Source organism: Tamandua tetradactyla, chromosome 22 (assembly GCF_023851605.1).
Source record: "Tamandua tetradactyla isolate mTamTet1 chromosome 22, mTamTet1.pri, whole genome shotgun sequence".
In the NCBI taxonomy this organism is placed as follows: Eukaryota; Metazoa; Chordata; class Mammalia; order Pilosa; family Myrmecophagidae; genus Tamandua; species Tamandua tetradactyla.
The window spans coordinates 3,267,375-3,290,966 of NC_135348.1; the positions used below are offsets into that span (position 1 = coordinate 3,267,375).

General features: G+C 35.5%; 1 pseudogene; it reads right to left on the reverse strand.

The window, feature by feature from the left end:
* Positions 1-5,622: 5,622 nt before the first annotated feature.
* LOC143665958 (FMR1-interacting protein NUFIP2 pseudogene) overlaps positions 5,623-23,592 on the reverse strand; it is a 48,139-nt pseudogene continuing 30,169 nt past the window's right edge.

Below are 23,592 nucleotides of genomic sequence, written 5' to 3' on the forward strand. Positions count from 1 at the left end.
CCATTTTTCAAGAAGCCATGATTATGGAAAATATATTTGCTAGTCATGGTGGGACTGTTTATTTTCTCAATGGTTTTCTGATGATATATAAGATTAATGATTACTGGTTCTTGAACCATCATTATTAAACTGAGTGCCACCATATTCCAGATGCTATCGGATACATATTTATATATTGGTTATTTTAAGATCTATGAGTACACAGGTAGTTCAGTGGTGGAATGCTCACCCTTCATGTGGGAGACCCAGCTTCGATTCCCAGATGATGGATTCTCCCCCCAAAAAATCTATTAATAATTTCTTCATTTAAAAAATTCCTCTCCCACCTTGTGTTTCCAACACATCCTGTGTATTCTCAGAAATATATGTCCCCTTATCAAGAAGACAGGGATGCCTTATCATGTCATTTCAGTTGTACAGGCCATGTCACTGTTGTTAAAGTGTTTTCCCTGTAGAATACAAATAAGAGAAGAGATTTAAATCTAAATATGTCACCATGGGATAACATATAAAGCTTAACTTGAAAGAAGAAGATTTGAGTTATGCATTTAGACGAAGAAATTGAAAGCAAAGCAAACCCCCTGAAAGGTAGAAGGATTTATCTACCATAAAAATACAGCATGACAGGAGACATCCTGGTTGTAGCAGACACAAGATAAAGTACTGCTGATTTAAAAAGCTGAGGCTTTTAGATTTAATGGAAAATTTGTGGGCAGGTAAGCTGAAAGCTCATACGAGTACAACAACCAGCATTAATGTAGAATGGAAAGTTCCCTGCTGGTTAGGAGAGTTATGGGTGTGCAGAGGGAAGCATATCATCGCTGTGTCACAGTGTCCTTAAGGAAGACTTCTTATTAGACCTAATGTTTTGTCTAGGCTGAAAGGAGGGGCAAGCTTTCATTCTGTAGGAAGCATAAGAGCACTTCAAGAATGGAAAATGGATAAACCAAAACACAGCTATGAGGGTGAATCTTAGTGCATGACGGGAAGCATCTATAAATGAGGATGGGAGGTGAATTGCAGTCAGGTTGTCAGGGGTTCTGAATACAGACCAAGGTCTTTGACATCACAGAAGAAAAAAAGAACCTATTATTTGGGACTTTGTAACAGTATTCCTTAATAGCAGTACTTGCATATTCAGTTTCAGATGAGAGAAACATTGGGAATTTATTGTGAGCTACTGGAAATCAAAGGCTAGTGTGATAACCCAGGCAAAAAAACAAAACAAACAAAAAGCAATGATGCCTGAATTTGGGTAATAGCAATAGGAATGAAGAGGCAAAAAGGCCATGAGTGATTAATTAGTAGGTTAATTTTGCATATTACCTATATTTCCTCAGTTTGTCTTAAAATTCTTAATTTACTTATGTGCAATAAAGGAGAAAAAATATCAGGTAATTTATGACAGATAGTTTATGCAAAGTATGATTATATTTCTTAAAACATTTCTCATACAACCACAGACATTTTGCGGTTGAGGAAACCAAGGTCCAGGGAAGGGAAATAACTCCCCAGATAAATAATATGGCCAATATTCTAATTTTCTAGCTGCCAGAATGCAATATACTAGAAACAGAATGGCTTTTAAAAAGGGTAATTTAATAAGTTACTAGTTTACAGTTTTAAGGCCAATCAAATGTCCCAATTAGAAAAAGTCAATAGAAATGTCCAATCTAAGGCATCCAGGGAAAGACTCCTTGATTTAAGAAAGCTAATGAAGTTCAGGGTTTCTCTCTCATCTGGAAGGGCACATGGTGAACACGGCATCATCTGCTAGCTTATTCTCCTGGCTTCCTGTTTCATGAAGCTCCCCAGGAGGCATTTTCCTTCTTCATCCTCAAAGATCGCTGGTTGGTGGACTCTGCTTCTCATGGCTATGTTGTTCTACTCTGCTCTCTCTGAATATTCCCCCATTCTCCAAAATGTTTCCTTTTATATGACTCCAGAAACTTATCAAGACCCACCCAAATGGGTGGAGACATGTCGTCACCTAATCCAGCTCAACAACCTCTCTTGATTTAATTATATCTCCAGGGAGATGATCTGACTACAGTTTCAAACATACAGTATTGAATAGGAATTATTCTGCCTTTTATGAAATGGGATTTAGATTAAAACATGGCTTTTCTAGGGGACATACATCCTTTCAAACCAGCACAGCCAGTAAGCAGAATAAACAGTGCTATTTCCCTTCAAACTTTTTACATAATATTTTTGCATAATTCTTTTCCTCAGAAGCTCCATATATATTTTCCTTAAAGAAATTAAATGATTTTGTAAAAATATATTTTTAAAAATTTGACTTTAAAAGTGAGCAACTTTTTTCATCATTTGGTTAGCCACCTAAAGGCTTAAGGACAGTTAAATAACATGTGCCAAAAATAATCATTGCAAATAGCTAGCAGGTGGCAGTACTTATGGAAGCCTAACTGAATACACCATGATATAAAACAGCACTTTCAAAGTAATGAAACTATGACTCCAAACACTAAAAATTGATCATATTGGCAATAAAGAGTTTTAAAAATGGCAACTGGAAATCTAAGTGAAGAAAAATACAATCAGGACAAGAGAAGTGTTATAAAGTAAAAAAGGAAAAGTGAGGTGTCGAAGGTGGATTACCACTTCTGGAGGGCCGTGTCCTTGCTCAGAGTGGTGAATAATGGCTAGTTCCAAAGTAATTTCTCTTGAAACCAGAAATCAATGTGCTTCATTTCTGAAAAGCATTTTTTAAGAAAAATATGCTTAAATATCATGGTGTTTTTCTAGCTCTATTAATTTTTTTCTATTGAGATTATTAAGAAAAAGAAATGTGGGTGAATGTCAAGGGTATAGACCTACTGGGATTTTTCTGAGTGGGCTCTTGTCTAAGTTATTCTCAAAATTTAATTTCTACTTCAATGTTTTGGCTTGTTACTCTATTACACCAACATATGCACAAACAAAATGACTCTTACTAGTGTTTTATTGATATTCTTTCCTGTTTGGCTAAGGATAGGTTAAACTAGGAAAGGTGTAATATATTCCTTTTAGGGGAATAACTTGCTACTGGAAAATAATAACAAAAAGAAACCTGTGTGCCAGTCACTGTTCTAGGCACTCTGCATAAATTAACTCACTTCATGCTAATTATAATCCTTAAGGAGGAGACTGTTAAAATAAAGGAACCTGAGAAGCAGGGAGGTTAAGTAACTTTCTCTTAACTTCTGCAGGGTGTAAATGACAGAACTGGGATACAAAGCCAGGTAGTATAGTGCCATAATTCTCAGTTACTATTCCAATGCTGCCTTCTGAAATACTGCAACAAAATACTGCACAATTTTGGTAACTGCTTAATAGGGGGTAAAATGTAAAGATACCCCAATTTTCTGTTCCGAATTCTACTAAAGCATAATCGAAATGGTCTAATATATAATGGTTCAGTGAGGGAAAATTATCATAGAATAGGCACAAAGCTAATCCATTCTATTTTTTTCCCTATCAAAGTGCAAACTATTTGTCTTTGCAGCTGTTCATACCGACTATTTTATTCAGTTTTCTGTATCTGCTTTGTTTTCCTAAGACATTTTTTTAAACTTTTTGAAAATTTTTATTTAAAAAAAAAACACCAAAACACAGACCTCTTTCACTTCAGTATCCAGTATGCTGCATTTTCCAGCTTGTTCAAATGCTTTAAAGCTCAAGGATAGCTTTTAATTGTACATGGGACTGAAGCATCCTAGCGTTTGGTAAGCAGGCAGGAGACTCAACAAAAATAAAAACTGGAACATGGCAGATTAAATGCAGGGCACATCTGTAAACATATTATAGCTTTGAAAATTCCAATCTCAGTAAAAGTGATACAGTTTACAGGTGAAATGAAGCTATCTGGAACTGACCTACCATAGGTTTCTGAACCTACACTGATGCAGTAAGAGTAAGTTATTACATATATTATGATTACATCAAGTGGGATTGACAATCCGTGCTTATACTTTAAAATCCAAGCAAGGCATAAATAAAACAGACTAAAGCGATTGTTTTAATTTCTCTACTCTGTTGAGCTCAACAGCTTCTTTCATGAACTGCAAGTTAAAAGCCTCAACCAACAAAACAAGGAAATCCAGCCATGCTATGATTTCTCAAAATTGGATGTTTCTTAAGCAAAGGGGTAGAACAAAAGTAGTTGCTTTCTCCCCAGCATAGCCCAGGGGAGCCAGTCTACTTTTATTACAAGACTAATTTACACCCTGCAGAAGTTAAGGAAATTTTACTTAACCTCCTTGCTTTTCTCTATATAAATGCCCTGCTATTTTAACCTGGATTTGCTGCACATGGATATACTAATTTTCTCCGTTTTGATATGATGCTGTGTGAGCCCAGAGAACCTGTTTTTATGCCATTAACATCATCCAATCTTAAATCTTAGTTTCTAAACACACACAAAAAATTTATTTTAGCATGCTATACCCAAGCTTCAGTGCAACAGGATGGAAATGTGACAGGGTTTAAAAGAAAAATTTCCAGAACTTTACATTGTTTTCCTTAAAAAAATCATTTGCTACAGTAATAAAATATATTTGTTAAGATATAATTCAAAGCTAATAAGCTCAGGAGATAGTTTGAATGAAAACACACTTTATAGACAGGATCTATTCCTTATTTGGTTAAAAATAAAAACATAAAAGTTTTCATGGGCTTTTTCTTTCTTCCCATTTTAGATTTTTCTGATAAATTCAAAGGGGGAGAATTTACAGAAAGGTACAGTAGTTTTTCTTTAGATGATTGATGAAAATACAAGGAGAACAGCACATTTTGTATTAGTGACAGAGAGCAAGTTTGAAGCACCTACAGTCAAAAAACAGAATACATTTTTGCTCCCAGTTATACAATTATATTAAAATACTGGAACAGGGGTATTGTTTTTGTGCGTTGAATATCTAAGCCAATTGCTTGTTCTGTCACTTTTCTTTAAATGGCATTCATGGAATTTTCTGTTGTAAAAGTCCAATGTGTAACAGAATTCAAGTGAACTATGTACCACCAACTATTCCAGAATTGCAGAATGTCAGTGCCCTTCCCCAACCCAACTCCACAAAAAAAAAAAACCAAAAGGAAAAAAAAAGTATTTCCCAGATACCCCACAGAGGCTGCTGAACTTCTGGTAAGACATGCAAATCATATTCACTGAAAAAAAAAATCCTTGCAAACTCCAGCATTCTTGCAGGGTTCAATGTAAAATCAAAAGAGCAAGGGAGGAGTGTGGAAAATGGTGAATCATTCTGGATTCCCCATGATTTATGTGTCACTTTTCTCACAGAACAAGGTGCAAAGATCTTTTAAGTGATTTGCTTTTCTGGTGGATCATTTGTTGCCCAAGCTGATGACAGCATAAATTTAAGAACCACTCTTTTTAACTCTGTATTCATTGATCACTTGCGTTCACTCTTAAAAATGAAATAATAATAATAAAGAACTATTTAGTACCGGAGATTAGAAAACCTTGTGTTATTTCTTATAATAAATTTGCCTCCTTAAGAAATCTAATTACTTTCAGTTGTCTCTCTTTTCTGTTGTTTTTTTTTTGGGGGGGTGCATGGTCCAGGAATTGAACCTGGGTCTCCTGCATGGAAGGTGAGCATTCTACCACTGAACCATCTGTGCACCCTGCAATTTTTTAATAACTATACATGTGTGTGTATGTATATATATGTATGTATGTATCAGGTCAAAAGAAGCCCAGCTATTATTCCTTTCTGGGCCTCTCTGGGATCTCTGTTCTTTGGCAGAGACTAGCAAAGTGTTTGTAAGAGAGACCAGAGGATTTTCCTTTTCTGTCTCCTAGTCCTTTGAGAGACACACTAAAGCACCTTGACTACCGGTGTCTGCTTTTGGCAGGTCACCTCTGTGACTGTGCTCCAAGGATAAGGCTCCACTCTCACTAGTAGCTCTAGGTTTTAGAATTCTATCCAGAACTTGAGGTCCTTTTTCCCAGCTCATAAGCCACGGGAAACAAAGGATGTTCAGTTCCTAAGGGGATTATTTCAGCACCTGTGAAACCAAGTGACAGGATATTCCCTTGAAATGTCACCACCATCACTTTATGATGTGATGCCTTCTCATTAACAGTTTCAGGGCCAGTGTTGTGCTCATTTATAAATGATAAACTCCAATGATTCTGGAAGGTCTCCCCCAAGTTTTGTGATCTGAGGGGGCAGTAACTTGTGTTATACTCAACAGCACAGTTTGCATATTTGGAGGGTAGATAAAAAGGCTAGACTTAATTTTTTCAATAGCTGCTGAAGTTAAACTCATATCCTGGAGAACTGAATCAGTTCCAGAAAAGATGGGAATATTAGTAGCAGTAATACGTGGTGACTGACCCCCTGGAGAGTATCCACTTGCATCGGTTCCTGCTAAGGCAGGTCCTTTAGAAAAACCGGCAGACGCAACAGATTTCAGTTCAAACATAGGGACCTGAGATAACCAACTTGAAGATTGGATTTGAGTTTCCCCAGGGGATGATGAAGAGAATGAAGATGAAGATGGAGAATCAGAAGAATTCTGCAGAGTTTTGCTGAGCTTTTCCTTAACTTTGCTTTGCATGACTTATTTTGGGAACTACTTTAGCACTGCTGTTGTCCACTGGAAAAACTGGGGGTGGTTTAAATAGGGTCCACGAGTCCTCCTTGGAGGCAGCAGCTGAAGCATGTTTTCCTTTGGGCCAATCCTCAAAATTTTTGCTGCTCACATCAGGTTTAATACCAAAACTCTTCCACAGCACACCACCCACGGTGGGTTTTCCTCGGCTTGTTCCTCCAAGTCTGGTTTCATACTTGTAAATGGGCTTAGAACCATCTACTCAACTTCTCTTGTTCACTGTAGTCAGGTTTGAAAGTTTTAAGTCCCTATTTTCAAGTTGGGGCTCTGGTCTCTTGCTGTATTATTTTGTCCTGCATGCTGCAGTTTGCTAGCTGCCAGAATGCAAAAAACTAGAAACGGAATGATTTTTAAAAAGGGGAATTTAATAAGTTGCTGGTTTACAGTTCTAAGGACAAGAAAATGCCCCAATTAAAACAAATCTATAGAAATGGCCAATCAAAGGCATCCATCCAGGGAAAGATACTTTGGTTCAAGAAGGCCGATGAAGTTCAGGGTTTCTCTCTCAAGTGAGAAGGCACATGGTGAACACAGCATCATCTGCTAGCTTTCTCTCCTGGCTTCTGGTTTGATGAAGCTCCCCGTGAGGTATTTTCCTTTTTCATCTCCAAAGGTCACTGGTTTGTGGGCTCTCTGCTTCTCGTGGCTATGTCATTCTTCTCTGCTCTCTCTGAATCTCTTTCATTCTCCAAAATGTTTCCTCTTTTATAGAACTCCAGAAACTTATCAAAAGATCCACCCAAATGGGTGGAGACATGTAGTCACTTAATCCAGTTTAACAACCACTCTTGATTAAATCACATCTCCAGGGAGATAATCTGATTACAGTTTCAAACATACAGTATTGAATAGGGATTATTCTGCCTTTATGAAATGGGATTTAGATTAAAACATGGTTTTTACATCCTTTCAAACCAGCACACTGCACTAAACTAAGGTTTTCACCACCCTTAACACTATTGCGTAGCTTTCCTTTTTTAGGAGTGGTATATCCTCTCTCAGACCCACTACCATCATTATCTGCCCCTTGGCATCTAGCCATTAGTATTATAGCCAGAATTATTTGCCACAACATCATTTGGAACTGCTACAGCATCGGTGCTATCTACAGATGGGTTCTCTCCAGTCTTATTTTTGTAAGTCTTCCCATTCTTTTTGTCCTTACTGTTTTTCTGAATGAAATTCTTGGTTTTAATTCCTGCTTTTCCAAAAGCGTTGGCCTTCATGGGCTGCTTCAAGTTAGTGTCTACAATTTGCTGGTTGCCATTGAGGACTCTGGAAACAGGATTAGCTTTAGCGAAACCCAGTCTCTTTAAAATACTTCTCTTTCTCCAGCGTTACCATTCAGTTCACCATAGCCTGGTTTCTCCTCTGGCATTTCCTGGTGTTGTTGGGTGCTGGGGTGGGGGTGGGGAGATGTTTCTCTTCATGTTTCAGGTGCTTTGGCTGGGCCTTGGGGCTGCCCTCCCCACGGCAGTGAGGCTGCTGCTGGTGGTGCTTGTAGAAATAATAACGGTGGTGGTGGCGCAGAAGGTGGAGGCTAGGGCTGGCCAGGTGTCTCCTCCACTGAAAGCACCTGGGACTCCCTGGTTGAGGCTGCAGGTTGCTGCACCCCCAGGATCTGAGCTGGTTTTCTAATACTTTTAAAAAACCTATTAGAAAACACTTAAAAAAGTGCATTTGTCTTCAAATTAAAAGTAATTATTCTCATCTTTTTTCTCTGGTTGAGTCATTGGGATAATTGCTAGGAAGCATTTGGGAGATGGAGACTTGGTCCCTGGATTATAGTTTAGACACATCACTGGGGTTTGGTCCTCTCCTAGGCTGTTCTTTTTCTTCCTGATGTTGTGGAATCTACAGCAGGTTAATGAACAGCATCCCACCTTCTGCTTCAATAGAACACGGTGCCAGAAATTTATCTGAATTGTTCACACAGGCTATTGTGAGCGCTTGTCATTTCTGCTCTTTTATGGGAATTTCTACACTTCATCACACTAGCTCTGAGCTTGTTTGTCAACAGAGGAATAAAATAAAAAATAATTGACTACAGTTTTGAAAATGGCACCATCAAAACACAACTTGAGGTAGGAAAATATACTACAGATTCTCATTATTATCATAATTGTTGACTTAATTGATTTCTGGGGAGAAAAGTAATCATAAACAGACCTAAAATGATTCAAATAACTAAACATCAGCATAGAGCAATGAGACAGCACTATGTGTTTCACCCTAGAAAATTAATTTAATAAGTTAAAGTTGCTATGTGTTTAAAATACTTATTTCAGAGGTGTTCACTTCTGCGGTTTATTAAAAGCAGAACCCAGTCCATACAAATTATTATTGGTAAAACACCTAGAGAAAGATCTGGCACAAAATAGACACTGTGTATTAGAAACCACATAAAATCTAATACACAAGATTGTGTATTAGAAACCACATAAAATATCCTGGTTTTTGAATTGACAAACTTGGTTCTAGACCCTTTTATGCCAAGATCTAATGATTTAGGGGAATTCATTTACCATTCAGTTTCCTTTTTCATGAAATGAAGGAGTCACACTGGATGATGTCCAAAGTCACCAGAGACTGTGACCCACTGTCCAATGATTTTAAGAAAATCATTGAAAGTGAAAGGAATGAGTTTTGGTACAGCATTCTGACTCAAAGAATGAGATTTTAAAAATCCTTTAAAACAATAATACCATTTCTATAATTTAAATGGATTGCTAAAATTGCATATATCAACAATAAATTCGTTTCCAGAATAGCAAAAATCTATTAGTTCTCAGAATTAAAATTCACAATGTTTAATGTTTTTTATGATTTCATATTTTTTAAAGATTCTAGAAAGTTTTACATAGACAGACACATAATATTGGCACCTCAATCACAGACATCTTGACTACCCAGCACTTGATGGTTTTCTTTACTTCATGGAAAAGGAAGCCTCATATTTGGCTTATTTTACAATTACTTTCAGAATGTAAAGAAATGAATGAAGCCAAGAGGTGAATTAGAAACTGTGAATTTTAGTTCTGAACTAAAATTTATATATATTTTATACATGTTTGGTTTAATATATCTTAATGATATTTTGTAGATTGTTCCTTCAATTATTTGCAAATCTTTGTATAATTTGTTCCTAGATACTTTATTTTTTGTCAGCTGTGAAGTTATATAGTTCACATCTATTAATGGTTATTACTAAGATATAGGAGCAGTACAAATTTGATTTATTCATGTTGTACTAATTTGATATTTCTTTCTACAATCTATGTAAATTTGGTTTTATTTTTAATATAGACAGTCATTATTTACACAATAATAAAAAATAATATAATTTATTATTTTTCCAATCTCAATATATCATATTTATTTTTCTGTCTTATTACACTGTCCAAGACAATGGCAAATGATAGCAGTGATTGGAAACATCCTTACCTTGATTTTAAAGAGAAAACTGTAATTTTACAAACTAATGATTATGTATATGTGTATATCTAATATACACAGTATATCATATACTTTTTTATTAAGAAAGAACATTAAAGTTTTCTGTATGAACTAATGTATGATTATCATGTGTTTTATTTTCTTTTGTTTATTTTTTATTTGCTCATATGGTAAATTATACTGATAATTATTTCTAAAGAAAAGCATCCTTGAATTTTGGAGATTTACATATAATAGGTCCCACTGATTTCATTTCAACATAGTTCTAATTTAAGATGATGGTGATTTTAGTATTGTTTCTTCAATTTATATAAGCCAGACCACTGTAGAGTTTTCTATCAATATCTCCTTTTTAAATTCACAACTGGGCATAGTATAAGACTCATCTTTTTGCCTTTTTACTAATCACGGCTTTTACTTGATAATATTCTTTTGATCTTTGAAGATAGGGTGAAATTCACTTTTAAGAGCTCTCTGTGATTTGTTGCATAGGGGTGACAAAGCAGGCAAGAAAGACATTTGAGAATGTTCGTTCACATATGCAAATGTAACTCTTTCATATCTTTTAAGTCTATGGTCAAATGTCACATTGATAATGATAATCCAATTAATATAGCTGCACCTATCCCACAGCACTCCCAATTGTCAATGTTTTGCTTTTTCTATAGCCTTTATCTACCCTAGTATAATTGCAATACATTTATTAAGCTGTTTTTTTTGTATTGTCTATATCAACTGCTAGAATATATGACTCATGAAAGCAGAGCTCTTAGCTGGTTTCCAAATCCTGGAACACTATCTGACACAGAGCATAACTCAATAAATAGTTACTGAATAAATACATCACCTTTGCTTGTTACTGATTCATTCAGTTAATTTATTAGTGACTCTATTCTGGTACCTATATTTTTTAAAGAATTGCCTCTACTTTGGGCTTCCATATTCATTGGCATAAAGCTGTTCATAAAAATAACTTATAATTTCATATCCCCTAGGATATCCACAATTCTCTTTCTATCAGTTACTAATATTATCCGTTTATTTCAACCATCTCCTTAATTAATCTAGCGAGATTTTTGTCTATTTTCTCAGTCTTTTGAAAAATCTAGTTTTTTATGTACTTGATTAGTTCTATGTATTTTCTTTGAAAATTTTGTTTTCATTAATTTCTACACTCATATTGGCCTTTCCATCATTTTTCCCCCATTGGGTTTCATGTTTGCTCTTAGCTTCTTGTGTTGAAATCTTAACTTACTCATTTAAAATCTATTTTGTTTTTCATTGATGCATTTAAGTCTATAAATATCCTTTAACAAACTGTTATTGCTTCTTCCTGCAGGCTTTGTATTGTACTATTTTCTTTTCAGTTCTGAATATTTCAAAATTTGATTTGTAGTTTCTAGTTAAAATGTCATTTTCAGAATGTTTCACATTGCTTAAAGTATAATTTTATTATTAATTTCTAATTTGGTACAGGTTTTGTCTGTATGATATCAGTAATTTGAACTGCGTGATACTCCTATAAGATTGGAAATTTTTCATGTGTTCCATGTTTGTTGGAAATGAATCCATATTCTCCATTTTTAGCTTTATCTATTAGCTCAATATCATGATTATTTTGTACTTGTGAATTCTGAATTCATAAAGACATAGATTTTATGTCTTTTATCAAAATACAATCTTAGTGAATTCACCTAATTGTAACATATCATCCTTGCTGGAATGAGCATATGACACAATTCTGGATAGATAGCACAATTTTGGCCAATGAAAAGGAGGATTCGTTTACTGGTGGCTTCCGAACCAGTTTGTGGAGAGCCGCCTCCCGGGTCTGGCCTAGTGGACACGCTGCGGCCTGCTCTAGAGTTCCCCCCGCCCATCGAGTGAGTCAAGATGGCGCCCGCATCCTGTTTCCGCGTATGACGCATGCGCCCACCAACCCTATCTTCCAATCACCTCTGTATACGTGGCACTAACCTATTGGGTTTGGGCACAGTATATAAGAGGTTACCCGGACAGGGTGGGTGGAGACGACCCATAGGGAGCCGTACCTGACGGCCGCATAGAGGTTGTTCCCCCGCGGGGTATTCTGTCCCGCGCGGAATTTGTAACAGAGCTTGCAAGCTTAGCTCCAGTAAAGGTCTGTGCTCACAACTGCAGCGTGTCTCGAACCCGTGTCTGTCACTTGAGTCGGTTTGTCTGCGTCTGTCTCTCTCTCCCTCCTGTTCCCTCCGCCGGCCGGGGACCAGAAGCTGAGCGAGACGGCGCCGGACACCAGTTATTTAGAGAATCCAGGAAAGCTATCACTATTGGAGATGCATGTATCAGTGTAGATACATTTAGCCGTGATTGGTACTGATAACCATCCTATGAAGAAAAGGGAAAATAGTCTCAGAATGAAGCTGTTACTATACTCACAAAGCATAAAAATAGGAAAAGAACAGGTCTTGGTGACATTTAGAACGTCCAGATCAACCAAACTTCAAGTTTGTTCTAACTCAGGGTTTCCTCTTACATGAGCAGTTTGCACTAACAATAAAATAGATTGGTAAACCTACCAAAAGATATACACATTTGCAAAGGAAATATAAGATTCTATTAATATGTACTAAAATACTCAGGTGAATGGAAAGGAATGTAGTGTTCATGAATATGAGTATCCAGCATCATAAAGATGTCAATTCTCCCCAAAGTGTTAGTATAATACCCAATAAATATACTTAAGTACTTTTTCTTAGAAACTGACAATCTGAGTCTAATATTCATATGGAAAGTTAATGGATCAAGAGTAGTCAAGAAAACAAAAAACCCTATAGCTCAGATGCAGCTTCATTCAGTGTTTTAACATGATTACTTTACAATTAGGTATTATTGTGCTGTCCATTTTTGAGTTTTTGTATCTAGTCCTGTTGCACAGTCTGTATCCATTCCGCTCCAATTACCCATTATCTTACCCTGTTTCTAACTCCTGCTGGACTCTGTTACCAATGACATATTTCAAGTTTATTCTCAAATGTCCGTTCACATCAGTGGGACCATACTTATAAACACCTGTATGTGTGCCTCTACACTTTGTCATACTTGCTTGGCAATGCAATCACTTATTGAGTTAATGGTCCAGTTAAACTGTCTAGAGAAGCTATGGATATGAATGTGGGTAGAGAACAACGTAAGAACTTCATGACTTTTCTCACCTGTAAGAAAAATTATTTAGAAATATCAACTTCCCATTTATCCAGAGCTTAAATTTTAAAATAAAATGTAATTTATTTCAGTAAAGGTATTTTTGAATATCAACTTGATATAGGGAAGTAATTTTTAAATGCTAACAATAAAAATATGGAGATATTTTGTTTTCTTTATTCAAAGAACTGTCATTTATCAAAATACAATCTCAAAAAACATAAATATAATATACAAACAGAAACATGGTTGACACACACAAAACCAATAAAACATTATTATCATAAACACATATTAATTCTTAAAAACCAATAAACATGCAAAAATTGTGTTAGTGGTATAAAGATAGATATACGTACTAACAGGATAGAATTTAGAATTCAGAAATAAACCAATACATCCATGACCAACTGTTTTTTGACAAGGGTGCAAGTACACTAATTGAGGAAAAAATGGTCTCTTCAACAAATGGTGCTGGGTAAACCAGATATCCACATGTAAAATAATGAAGTCAGAGCCCTAACTCACCTGCTATGCACAAACTACCTCTAAATGGATCAATAACAAACATAAGAGCTAAAACCATAAAACTGTAAAAGAAGACACAAGTGGGAACCTTCATAATCTTGGATTTGGTAATGATTTCTTAGCTCTGATACAAAAAGTACAAGAAAAATAGATAAAATGGACTTCTTCAAAATTAAAAACTTTTGTACATCAAAGGACATTATCAAGAAAGTGAAAAGATGACAAATAAAGGCAGAAAATTATTGCTAACCATATATCCAATGAGGGTTTCATATCTTAAATATATAAAGAACTGTTACAACTCAACAAGAAGGCAATTAACCCAATTAAAAAAAGAAGTAAGGGACTCAAATAAACATTTTTCCAAAGATATATAAATGGCCTATAAGCACATGAAAACATGCTCGACATCACTGGTGATCAGTAAAATGCAAATAAAAATCACAATGTGATATCATTCCACACCTACTGGGGTGGCAATTCTTTTTAAAACCCTGATAATAACAAATGCTATTGAGGATGTGGAGAAATTCGAGCAATTATACATTGTTGGAGGATTATAAAATGGTGTAGCCACTGTGGGAATCAGTCTGAAGTTTCCTCAAAAAGTTGAGCATAAAATTACCATATGACCTGGCAATCCCATTTCTTGGTATATAGCCCCCCCAAAGAAAAAATTGAAAGCAGGGACTCAGACAGATATTTGCACACTGATGTCATAGCAGCATTATTTACAATAATGAAAAAGTAGAAGCAATCCAAATATCTATCCATAGATGAATGAATAAACAAAATTTTAAATATGTACACAATGAAATATTATTCAACTTTAAAATAGGAATGACGTTCTGATACACTCTGCAATATGGATGACCCCTGAAGACATCATATGGAATAGCATAAGCCAGATACAAAATGACATATACATGATCTCACTTATATGAAAAACCTAGAAGATGCAAATTCATAGAAACAGACAGTAGATTAGAGTTTTCCAGGGCCTGGGGGTAAGGAGAAGGGGATTCTGTTCCTTAACAGGTGCAGAGTTTCTCTTTGAGGTGATGAAAAATTGGGATAATGGATGTTGGTGACAGTAGCATAATATTGTGAATGTAATTAATACCACTGAATTGTACCCTTAAAAGTGGTTAAAAAAGGAAGTTTTGAGTTCTATACATACTGCTACAATAAATAGTTCTGAACAAATTGAAAGACTCTCTTCTTTGGAATGCATATGCTGTGACAACAATGCAAAAAGCTGCCCAGGATTTCTCTATTATATGTGCTTTTCATATCTGATGATCATCAGACTATGGTAAACTTCATTTTCATGCTCTCTGTCCCACATCACCAATTTTTCCTTCTGTAGACTATAATTCTCTGCAATATACAAGCATTCTCTTCTTTCTCCCACATACAGAATAGACTTCTTTTGATCTGACATCCACTTCCACTCTGTTACCCTTTGCAATGAAATATCTGGGAAGAATCTGTTATACACATCTTCAATTCTTCTCCTTTCATTTTCTCTTAAACATACCCAACAGGTTTTTGCCTCCACAATTTTACTCAAACTGCACTTATCAATGTTACAAAAGATTTCTGCATTGCTAAATCCAAAAGCAGGTTTTCTGGCATTATCTGATTTTATTTCTCATCAACATTTATATCTCCTTTCTCCTATCACATTTCTTTCTCTTAGCTTAGAAAGCACCACACTTAAAGTTCCCCTTGTAGGAAGACTCCCTTTTGATCTTCTTCATTGCTTTCTATTCATCTCCCCAATCCATTCCTTCCTACCTTGTTGATCTCATCCAATTAAAGATCATCTGTCTGGAAATAAGACTATCTTCAGCAGAGACATCTCTTGATCTGAGAACTTAGATAATAAATTGTCTGGTGCTGGAAATACAAAGATTGAGAAAGAGATAATCATATCCTGCAAAACATTTAGTCAAGTAAGAAACACAGGTATTTTGCCAGGTGGAAAATTGTTAAAACTATATGAATTATCTAAAAGCTTAAAATAAGAAAATATAATAAATATTACATAAAAGAATAGGGTTGGGTGTTGAGGGAATGAGGGAGATAACAAGTGAGAGAACTAATGCATGTGAACCTGTGAAAGAGTGCTGCCAAAGATTTCTCCTAAAATTACCTTTTGAATAGCATTTCATATAGTTATAATTAAAATTAAATGTCTGGATTGATGGTATAATTGTTGATTTAAATGTACACAGTATAATTTGGCACTGTAGAGAAACATACTCTTTGAATCTTACAGAGAGCTGGCAAATGGCCACATGATCTCTTTTCTACCATTTTTCTTATGCCACCTTCACATATGATTTATCTTTTAAATCTTTAAGTCATAGAAATATTTGTGTGCATATGTGTATATATATATGCTATGCATTATATAAGAATATTTCTACAAACACAAACATACACTTGATAAACATACAGTTATGTCAGTATATAAAGCTATAAAAATAACGGGAGAAGAATAAGAGGTAACCGTTTTATATTATGATTATTTTCTATTTCTCTTGGGTCAATAACTCTATTAGCTGCATATTAAAAACAATCCTTGATCACGGGGATTGCTGTAGGAGACAAACATCTCAATTTAATGGGCAAACCAGGGAACAAGCTGTCACATAATCTTACTCCAGGATTTTCAGAATGGCATAGCAATTATAAAGCAGGACACCCTGTCTAATGCAGTGGACAACTAATCAGCTTCCACTGTTGTTTTGGCCAAAATAATGTGCATTAACTTTGGAAGAAAAACATCTTCATTGAGCAGGAAATTATTTTTAAATGGCCTTGCATTAGGTGAAAGAGAATATAATTTTCCTTTTATAATGTTTATTGTAATCATAATGCCATTTTTGAAAGTCTAGTACAAAAACCTTCACTTGATGGAAAGAGCATCTGTCTATAACCTATTGCGATTATTTCAGAAGCCAATATGTGAAATGTCTATATTTACAGAAAATTAAATATATTAAGAGGACAACAAAAACATCAAACATCAAATGAAGAGCTGTAAAGATACTGAAAAGCTATGATATAAATGTCAGCAGTTTCCTTTTTACATATTTATATTTAACATATATAGAATTTACTATGTGCTGTATAAATACTAACTCATTTAACCTTGACACCATCTCTATGAGGTCCTTATCTCATTATATTCTTTTTAAAGATGAGGAAGAGAAAGCACAGAGGGGTTATGTAATTTGCCCAAGGTTGAATATCTAGTAAATGGCAAAACTAGGACTTGAATCTTGGCATTCTAACATTTGATTCTATGCGCTTAAACACGGCTTTATGCGGTATGAGCACTATGACAAATTTGAAGAGGCTGCCTATTATCTCATAAGATAATAGGCTGCCTATTATGTTAACTCATAAGATCTACAGCTCTTCCATATGTTGGGGGAAATCAAATGTGAATAATGATAAAAGGAGAAAGAATATGGGGCAAGAGACAGTGGCTCAGTGGCAGATTTCTTGTCTGCCATGCCAGAGACCCAGGTTCGATTCTCAGTGCCTGCCCATGCAAAAAGAAAAGAGAGAGAGAGAGAGAGAGAGAGAGAGAGAGAGAGAGAGAGAGAGAGAGAGAGAGAGAGAGAGAGAGAGAGAGAGAATATGAGTAATGAAACTTGAATGACTGAATCTGGACAACAAAAATTGAAAGAGGCCATTGTAAAGAAGTCCTACACCTGTTTCATGACCACAAAATAATCTTAGTTTATAACAGAGAGATCTTTTTGCAATTCTCTGTCACTTCCAGTAAAATAAAAAGAAATTGGATTAAAGAAAAGAGAATAAAATTCAAATTCCATGTCTGCCAAGTTCTCAGTTTTATCTAGTGCAACGATCCTCTTCAGAGCTTATTCTCTCATTTTCATAAGGTTCCTTAAGTATCTACTTACACATCACCAAGGAAGGAGTGAGATTGCCACACTCCTAAAGAGGAGACTGACTTACGAAGACCTGGAAAAGTGTAACATGCATTTATGAAATTTATATGTTATGCAATTCCAGTAAGTAGATGCTATAATAGTGCATAAGTTCAAGAGTAAAAAAATGCAAAAATATTTTAAGTTGATCCTCATATGTGTGCCTACTTATGAAGCACAGCACTTTTCGTATGACTCACAGTCAGGCAGCAAATTTGCAGACCATCTTCCTCGGCTGGTTTTTCTTCTGTGCACATTTTTGTTTTTACCCAGTGATAGTGATGTATTCTTAGTATCTGTTGTTACTGCTGTGAGACCAGTTTTGTTTTTTTTTGTTCCCAAAGGAACAGAACGTTTTTCTCTCACACTGTTCTGGAGGTTATAAGCCTGAAGTCAGGGTGCTGGCAGGGCCACTCTCTCGTTTAGGACTCCAGGAGAAAATTCTTCCTTGCCTCTTTCTATCTTGTGAGTGTTCACTCGCATCCTTGCATTCCTTGGTTGGTGGCAGCAAAACTCCACTCTCTGCCTCTGTCTTCATAAGCCCACCTTCCTTCTGTGTGTCTCTGCACCTGCATCTCTTCCCTTTCTAATAAGGACACTAGTCATATTATATTATTGTCACAGTGTATCAATGACTTCATTTTAACTTACTACAGCTACAATGAAGTTAAATAAAGTCACATTTTGAAGTATTGGGTGTTAGGACTAGAATTTAAGAGAAAAAAATCCAAACCATAACACTGAGTTATACAATTCTTCCACATATTATAAAATGTCAAAAAAAAAGAACATTTGTTAAAATTACCACCTATCTTATCAGAAAGAGACCAGTTTTAAAAGTGAAGTTTATATACTACCATAAATGTAAATAACCTACAATCTTATTATACATTCTTGTTTAATGGGTGGAAAATGACTATTTTTAGATGTCTTTGGGTGCTTGTTTATCTCATGTAATTTGTTTGGGATTTTGTTGCTGTGCAATTTAAATCCTAGCATTTTCTGATTATATGTACATGTTTATTTTGCCTGGCAAGCTCATGTGAATTTTCTGCCCATATTTAACAACTGAACAGTCATTTGTGGTTTTCATTTTTAAGTAGTCAACCTTCTCCTGACTTCATGGTACTTGTCTTCCCTTATTTTCACTTATTCTCCCACTGTTAAAATTTTAATTTTATTTTACATTTCCCTAGAAGCCACTTCATATTTTCCATGATATAACTTGATATAAAATTAATAAAAATTAATGAAAACATGATTTAGAAAATAAATCTAGAGTAGACACTTAGGGGTATAAAATGTTTGCTTTTTTAATAAATCCAGCTTTGCCCTCCTCTCTACTTCATTTCTAATGCCAACTGTTATCTAAATTCATCATTGAGTTTTACCATAGAAAACTCTGATCTGGTTAGTTCTCAATAATATCATCATGCCAGGAGTCCAATTACTTTCACTCTTAACTCCTAAGGTTTATTGTTCAGACAACTAAAATATGTGATGATCCACTTGTCTAGAAGGAAACATTCTAATTGATAATTTTCTTTAATTTCACTATACTATGATAAGAATAGTTTCTATCAAATCCCAGAAAGAGATAAAGTTATAATTGGCTTTATGGATGACATTGCCCAGACAGAAAGAGCTAAAGTAAAAAAAAAAAAAGAGGCTATAATAAAAACCTAAAGAATTCTAAAATTCAAAAGAATAGGAAGTAAAATTCAAGAAATATGATTATGTTTGTCAAGAGAGTATAGTATTATAGGAGCAAATGTTTTAAGGAAGAGAAAATAATAAATTTCAAATAATGCCAAGATGCAATTGAGACGAACTAATCTGGTGACAGGGCTGTAGTTATCTCAAGGGTCAATTAAGGGAAGAAGTATTTTGGACCTTTGCCACAGGATTGTTTATAGACTTCAGGTCCTCACTAGCTGTTAGCTAGAGACATTAGTTCTTTGACACATGGGCTCACAATAAAATGGCTGGCATATTTCAGAATAAATGAGAGTGAAAATGAGAGAGAGTGAGCAAGACAGGACATGTATCTTTTTGTAACCTAATCCCGTGACTGACATTGCGTCACTTTCACAATCCTTGTGTTTGAAGGGAGTAACCAGGTATGCTCATATTCAAATGGAGAGGATTAGCCAGTGGTATTAAAACCAAGAAGCAGAGATTATTGAATGCCATCTTGAAGGCAGCCTATCTCAATCTAACCTGGGGTCCCCAACAATTCATGTCTTTCCCACCTGAAAAATCTTGCTCTCCCAAGGTCCCCCAAATTCTTATCTCATTACAGCAACAGATCAACATCCAGCATATCATCTAAATAAAGTCAAGTACTGATGAGGTAGCCTAGATGTTTAGCCACAAGTATAAGCTAACATTCTAATTTATTCTTGGTGTGGCAGTTTGAATCCCAGTCCATGGGATTTATATATTGAATTATTTATCCAATAATTTTTTAGTAATACACTTTAGTTTTAGAAGTTTAATGAGTCTTAGACTCATTAAAATTTAACACAAAAAGTACAGAGAATTCTCATATACTCCCTTCCTCCTATACCCTGTAAGCTGTAAACTGTTCCCCTATGTTTTAGTTCCTGGCTACTCAAAGCAAATACCATGAAGTGGGTTGGCTTTAAAAAAAATGGAAATTCATTAGTTTACAGTTTCCAGGCCAGGGAAATGTCTAAATCAAGGCATCACCAGGGCAATGCCTTCTTCTTGAAGACAGCTGCTGGCACTCCTTGGTACTTCTCGCATGTGGCAAGGCACACAGTGGCATCTGCTGGTTTCTCCCTTCTCCTCTGTGGTTTTCAGTTTCTTGCATCTGTTGCTGTCTCTTTCTCACTCTATCATTTTGTTCTTAAAGGACTCCAGTAGTAGGATTGAGATCCATCCTGAATGAGCTGGGTCAAATCTTCAGTGAAGCAGCCTCATCAAAAGGTCTTACTTACACTGGGTTTACACCCACAGTAATAGATTGGATTCAAGAACATGTTTTTCTGGGACACAGGGCTTCAAACCCTTTATTAATTTCTGGCATTGATGTGGAGTATTTGTTATGATTGATGAAACAATACTGAAACATTATTAGTAACTGAAGTGCACTGTTTAACTTAGGGTTCATTCGTTGTGTTATAAAGTTATGTGTTTTCACAAATGCATTATGTCATATATCCATTATTAGTGAGTAAGGCAGAATAGTTTCATCTTCCTAAAATCACCTGTGCTCCACTTATTTTTAATTAATATTATCTCTTCTTTCTTCTCTCCCCCTAAACTCTGACAGCCACTATGAAATCTATATTTTTTCCTTTTCCAGAATGTCATAGAGTTGAAAATATAGTCCTTTCCAGACTGGCTTCTTTTGCTTAGAAGTACACATTTAAGTTTGTCTTTGATGGCTTGATAGCTCATTTATTTATCGTCATTGCTTTCTATTCCACTGCCTGGATGGGCCTCACTATTTTTATCCATTCACCTATTTAAGAATATATTGATTGCTTCCAAATTTTGACAATTATTAATAAAGCTGTTATAAACATTTGGGTGTAAGTGTTCATGTTAATGTAAGTTTTCAACTCATCTGGGTAAGTACCTAGGAGCATGATTGCCAGATCATATTGTAAGCCTGTTTGTAAGAAACTGCCAAATTGTCTTCCAAAGTGCTGTGCTAATTTTTCATTCCTACCAGCAAAGAATGACAGTTCTTGTTGCTTCAAATTCATGCCAGCTTTTAGTGTCAACAGGGTATTGGATTTTAGTCATTCTAATAGGCATATAGTGGTATTCCATTGTTGCTTTAATTTTTAATTTCTTAATGATATATGGTGTTGAGCCTCGAACTCTGTACAGAATCCTTGTCCATTTTTTAAATCACGCTGTTCATTTGTTTGTTGTCTTTTTTTTTTTTTTTTTTTTTTTTGCATGGGCAGGCTCTGGGAATCAAACCTGGGTCTCCCTCATGGCAAGCGAGAGCTCTGCCACCGAGCCACCACTGCACCACCCTCTTGCTAAGTTTTAAGAGTTCTTTTTATATTCTGGATATAAGTTCTTTGTCAGATATGTGTTTTGCATATATTTTTCCTAGTCTGTAGCTTATCATTTCACCCTTTTAACATTGACATTCTAAGAGCAGAAACTTTTAATTTTAATGTAGACCAACTCAACAATTTTTAACTTCATGGTTCATGCTTTTAGTGCTGTATCTAAAAAAAGGCCTCATCAAACCCAAGGTCACCTCACTTTTATCGTATATTTTCAGCTAGAAGCTTTATAGTTAGTGCTTTGCATTTAGGTCTATAATCCATTTGGAGTTAATTTGTTGTGAAAGTGTTAAGGTCTGTGCCTAATTCTTTCTTTTTCCACATGCAGATGCCTAGTTTCGGTCCATCACCATTTTTTGAAAGACTGTCCTTACTCCATTAAATTGCTTTTGCTCCTTTGCCAAACATCAGTTTAGTATATTTGTGTGAATCTATTTCTGGGTTCTGCTTTCTGTTTCATTGACCTAGTTTTCTAATGTTTTCACCAATAACACACTATCTTCATTTTGTAGCATTATAGTAAGTATGGAAGTCAAGAGTAGACAGTCCTCCAACTTTGTTCTTTTCAGTATGGTGCCTACTATTCTGAGTCTTTTCACATGCTATGTAAATTTTAGACAAAGTTCGTCAATAGCCACACAATAAGTTTCTGAGAGTTTGATTGTGAGTGCATTGACTCTATAGATCAATTTGGAAATCACTGACATCATAACAGTATTATGTCTTCTCACCCAGGAACATGGAATATCTTTCCATGTATTTAGATCTTTTGTGCTTTTTCATCAGTTTTGTTATTTTATTCATATAGATCTTATACAAATTATATTAGATTTATAACTTTCTTGTTTTGTGGGCTAATGTAAATGCTGGTGTGTTTTTATTCAAATTCTAATTGTCCATTGCTGCAATAGAGAAAAGCAATTGACATTTGGATGTTATGCTTAATTATTTCCAGTATTTTTTAAAAATTCCTTAGGACATTTGGAATTCACTAGTGAAATCGCTTGGCATGGTGATTTCTATTTTGAGAGGTTATTAATTATTGATTCTGTTTTTGGGATAGATTTTGGCTTATTCAAAGTATCTATTTCTCCTCCTGTGAGTTTTGGTAGATTGAGTCTTTCAAAGAATTGGTCCATTTTATCTAAATTATGAAATGTAAGGGCATAGAATTGTTCTAGCATTCCTTTATTATGCTTAATGTCAACGGCATCTATAGTGATGACTTCTCTTTCGGTTCTTTTGATGGTACTCCTTTATTAAGGGAACCAGAATGTCGTGGGCAAATATCAAAAATGGTTACTTTTTCCCTCCCATTAATGGAAGCATGGATGGATTTTTCTCCTACCTCCACCCTGATAATCTAAGGAGGGTGGAGGATCCTGGAGGCAAAACCGATGAAAATGAGGTGCCCCATAGAAATTGGACCAGTGGAGTTTTTAACTTTCAAACTGGTTCACATGGAGCCCCCAGAAACTCATCAATTACACCTTAAGTCTTGCTACAAGCACTGGCTCCAGCAGTAGGCTTCTGCTCCTGAGCTCCTGCTCCCAGTAGGGTGTGATTCTCGGTATTGCCTCTGTTTCCCGTTTTTATGGCAGTGCTTTACCCAAGGCCCTCAATTCTCTGACGGATCTGAGGAGAATTGTTGACTTTCAGTTTGTCCAGCCTCTTGCTTGTGATGATGGGAGTGAGGACTTCCAAGCCCTTTACATGTCAGACTGGAAACTGGCAAGAAAATTGTGTCTCCATTTTTCTTT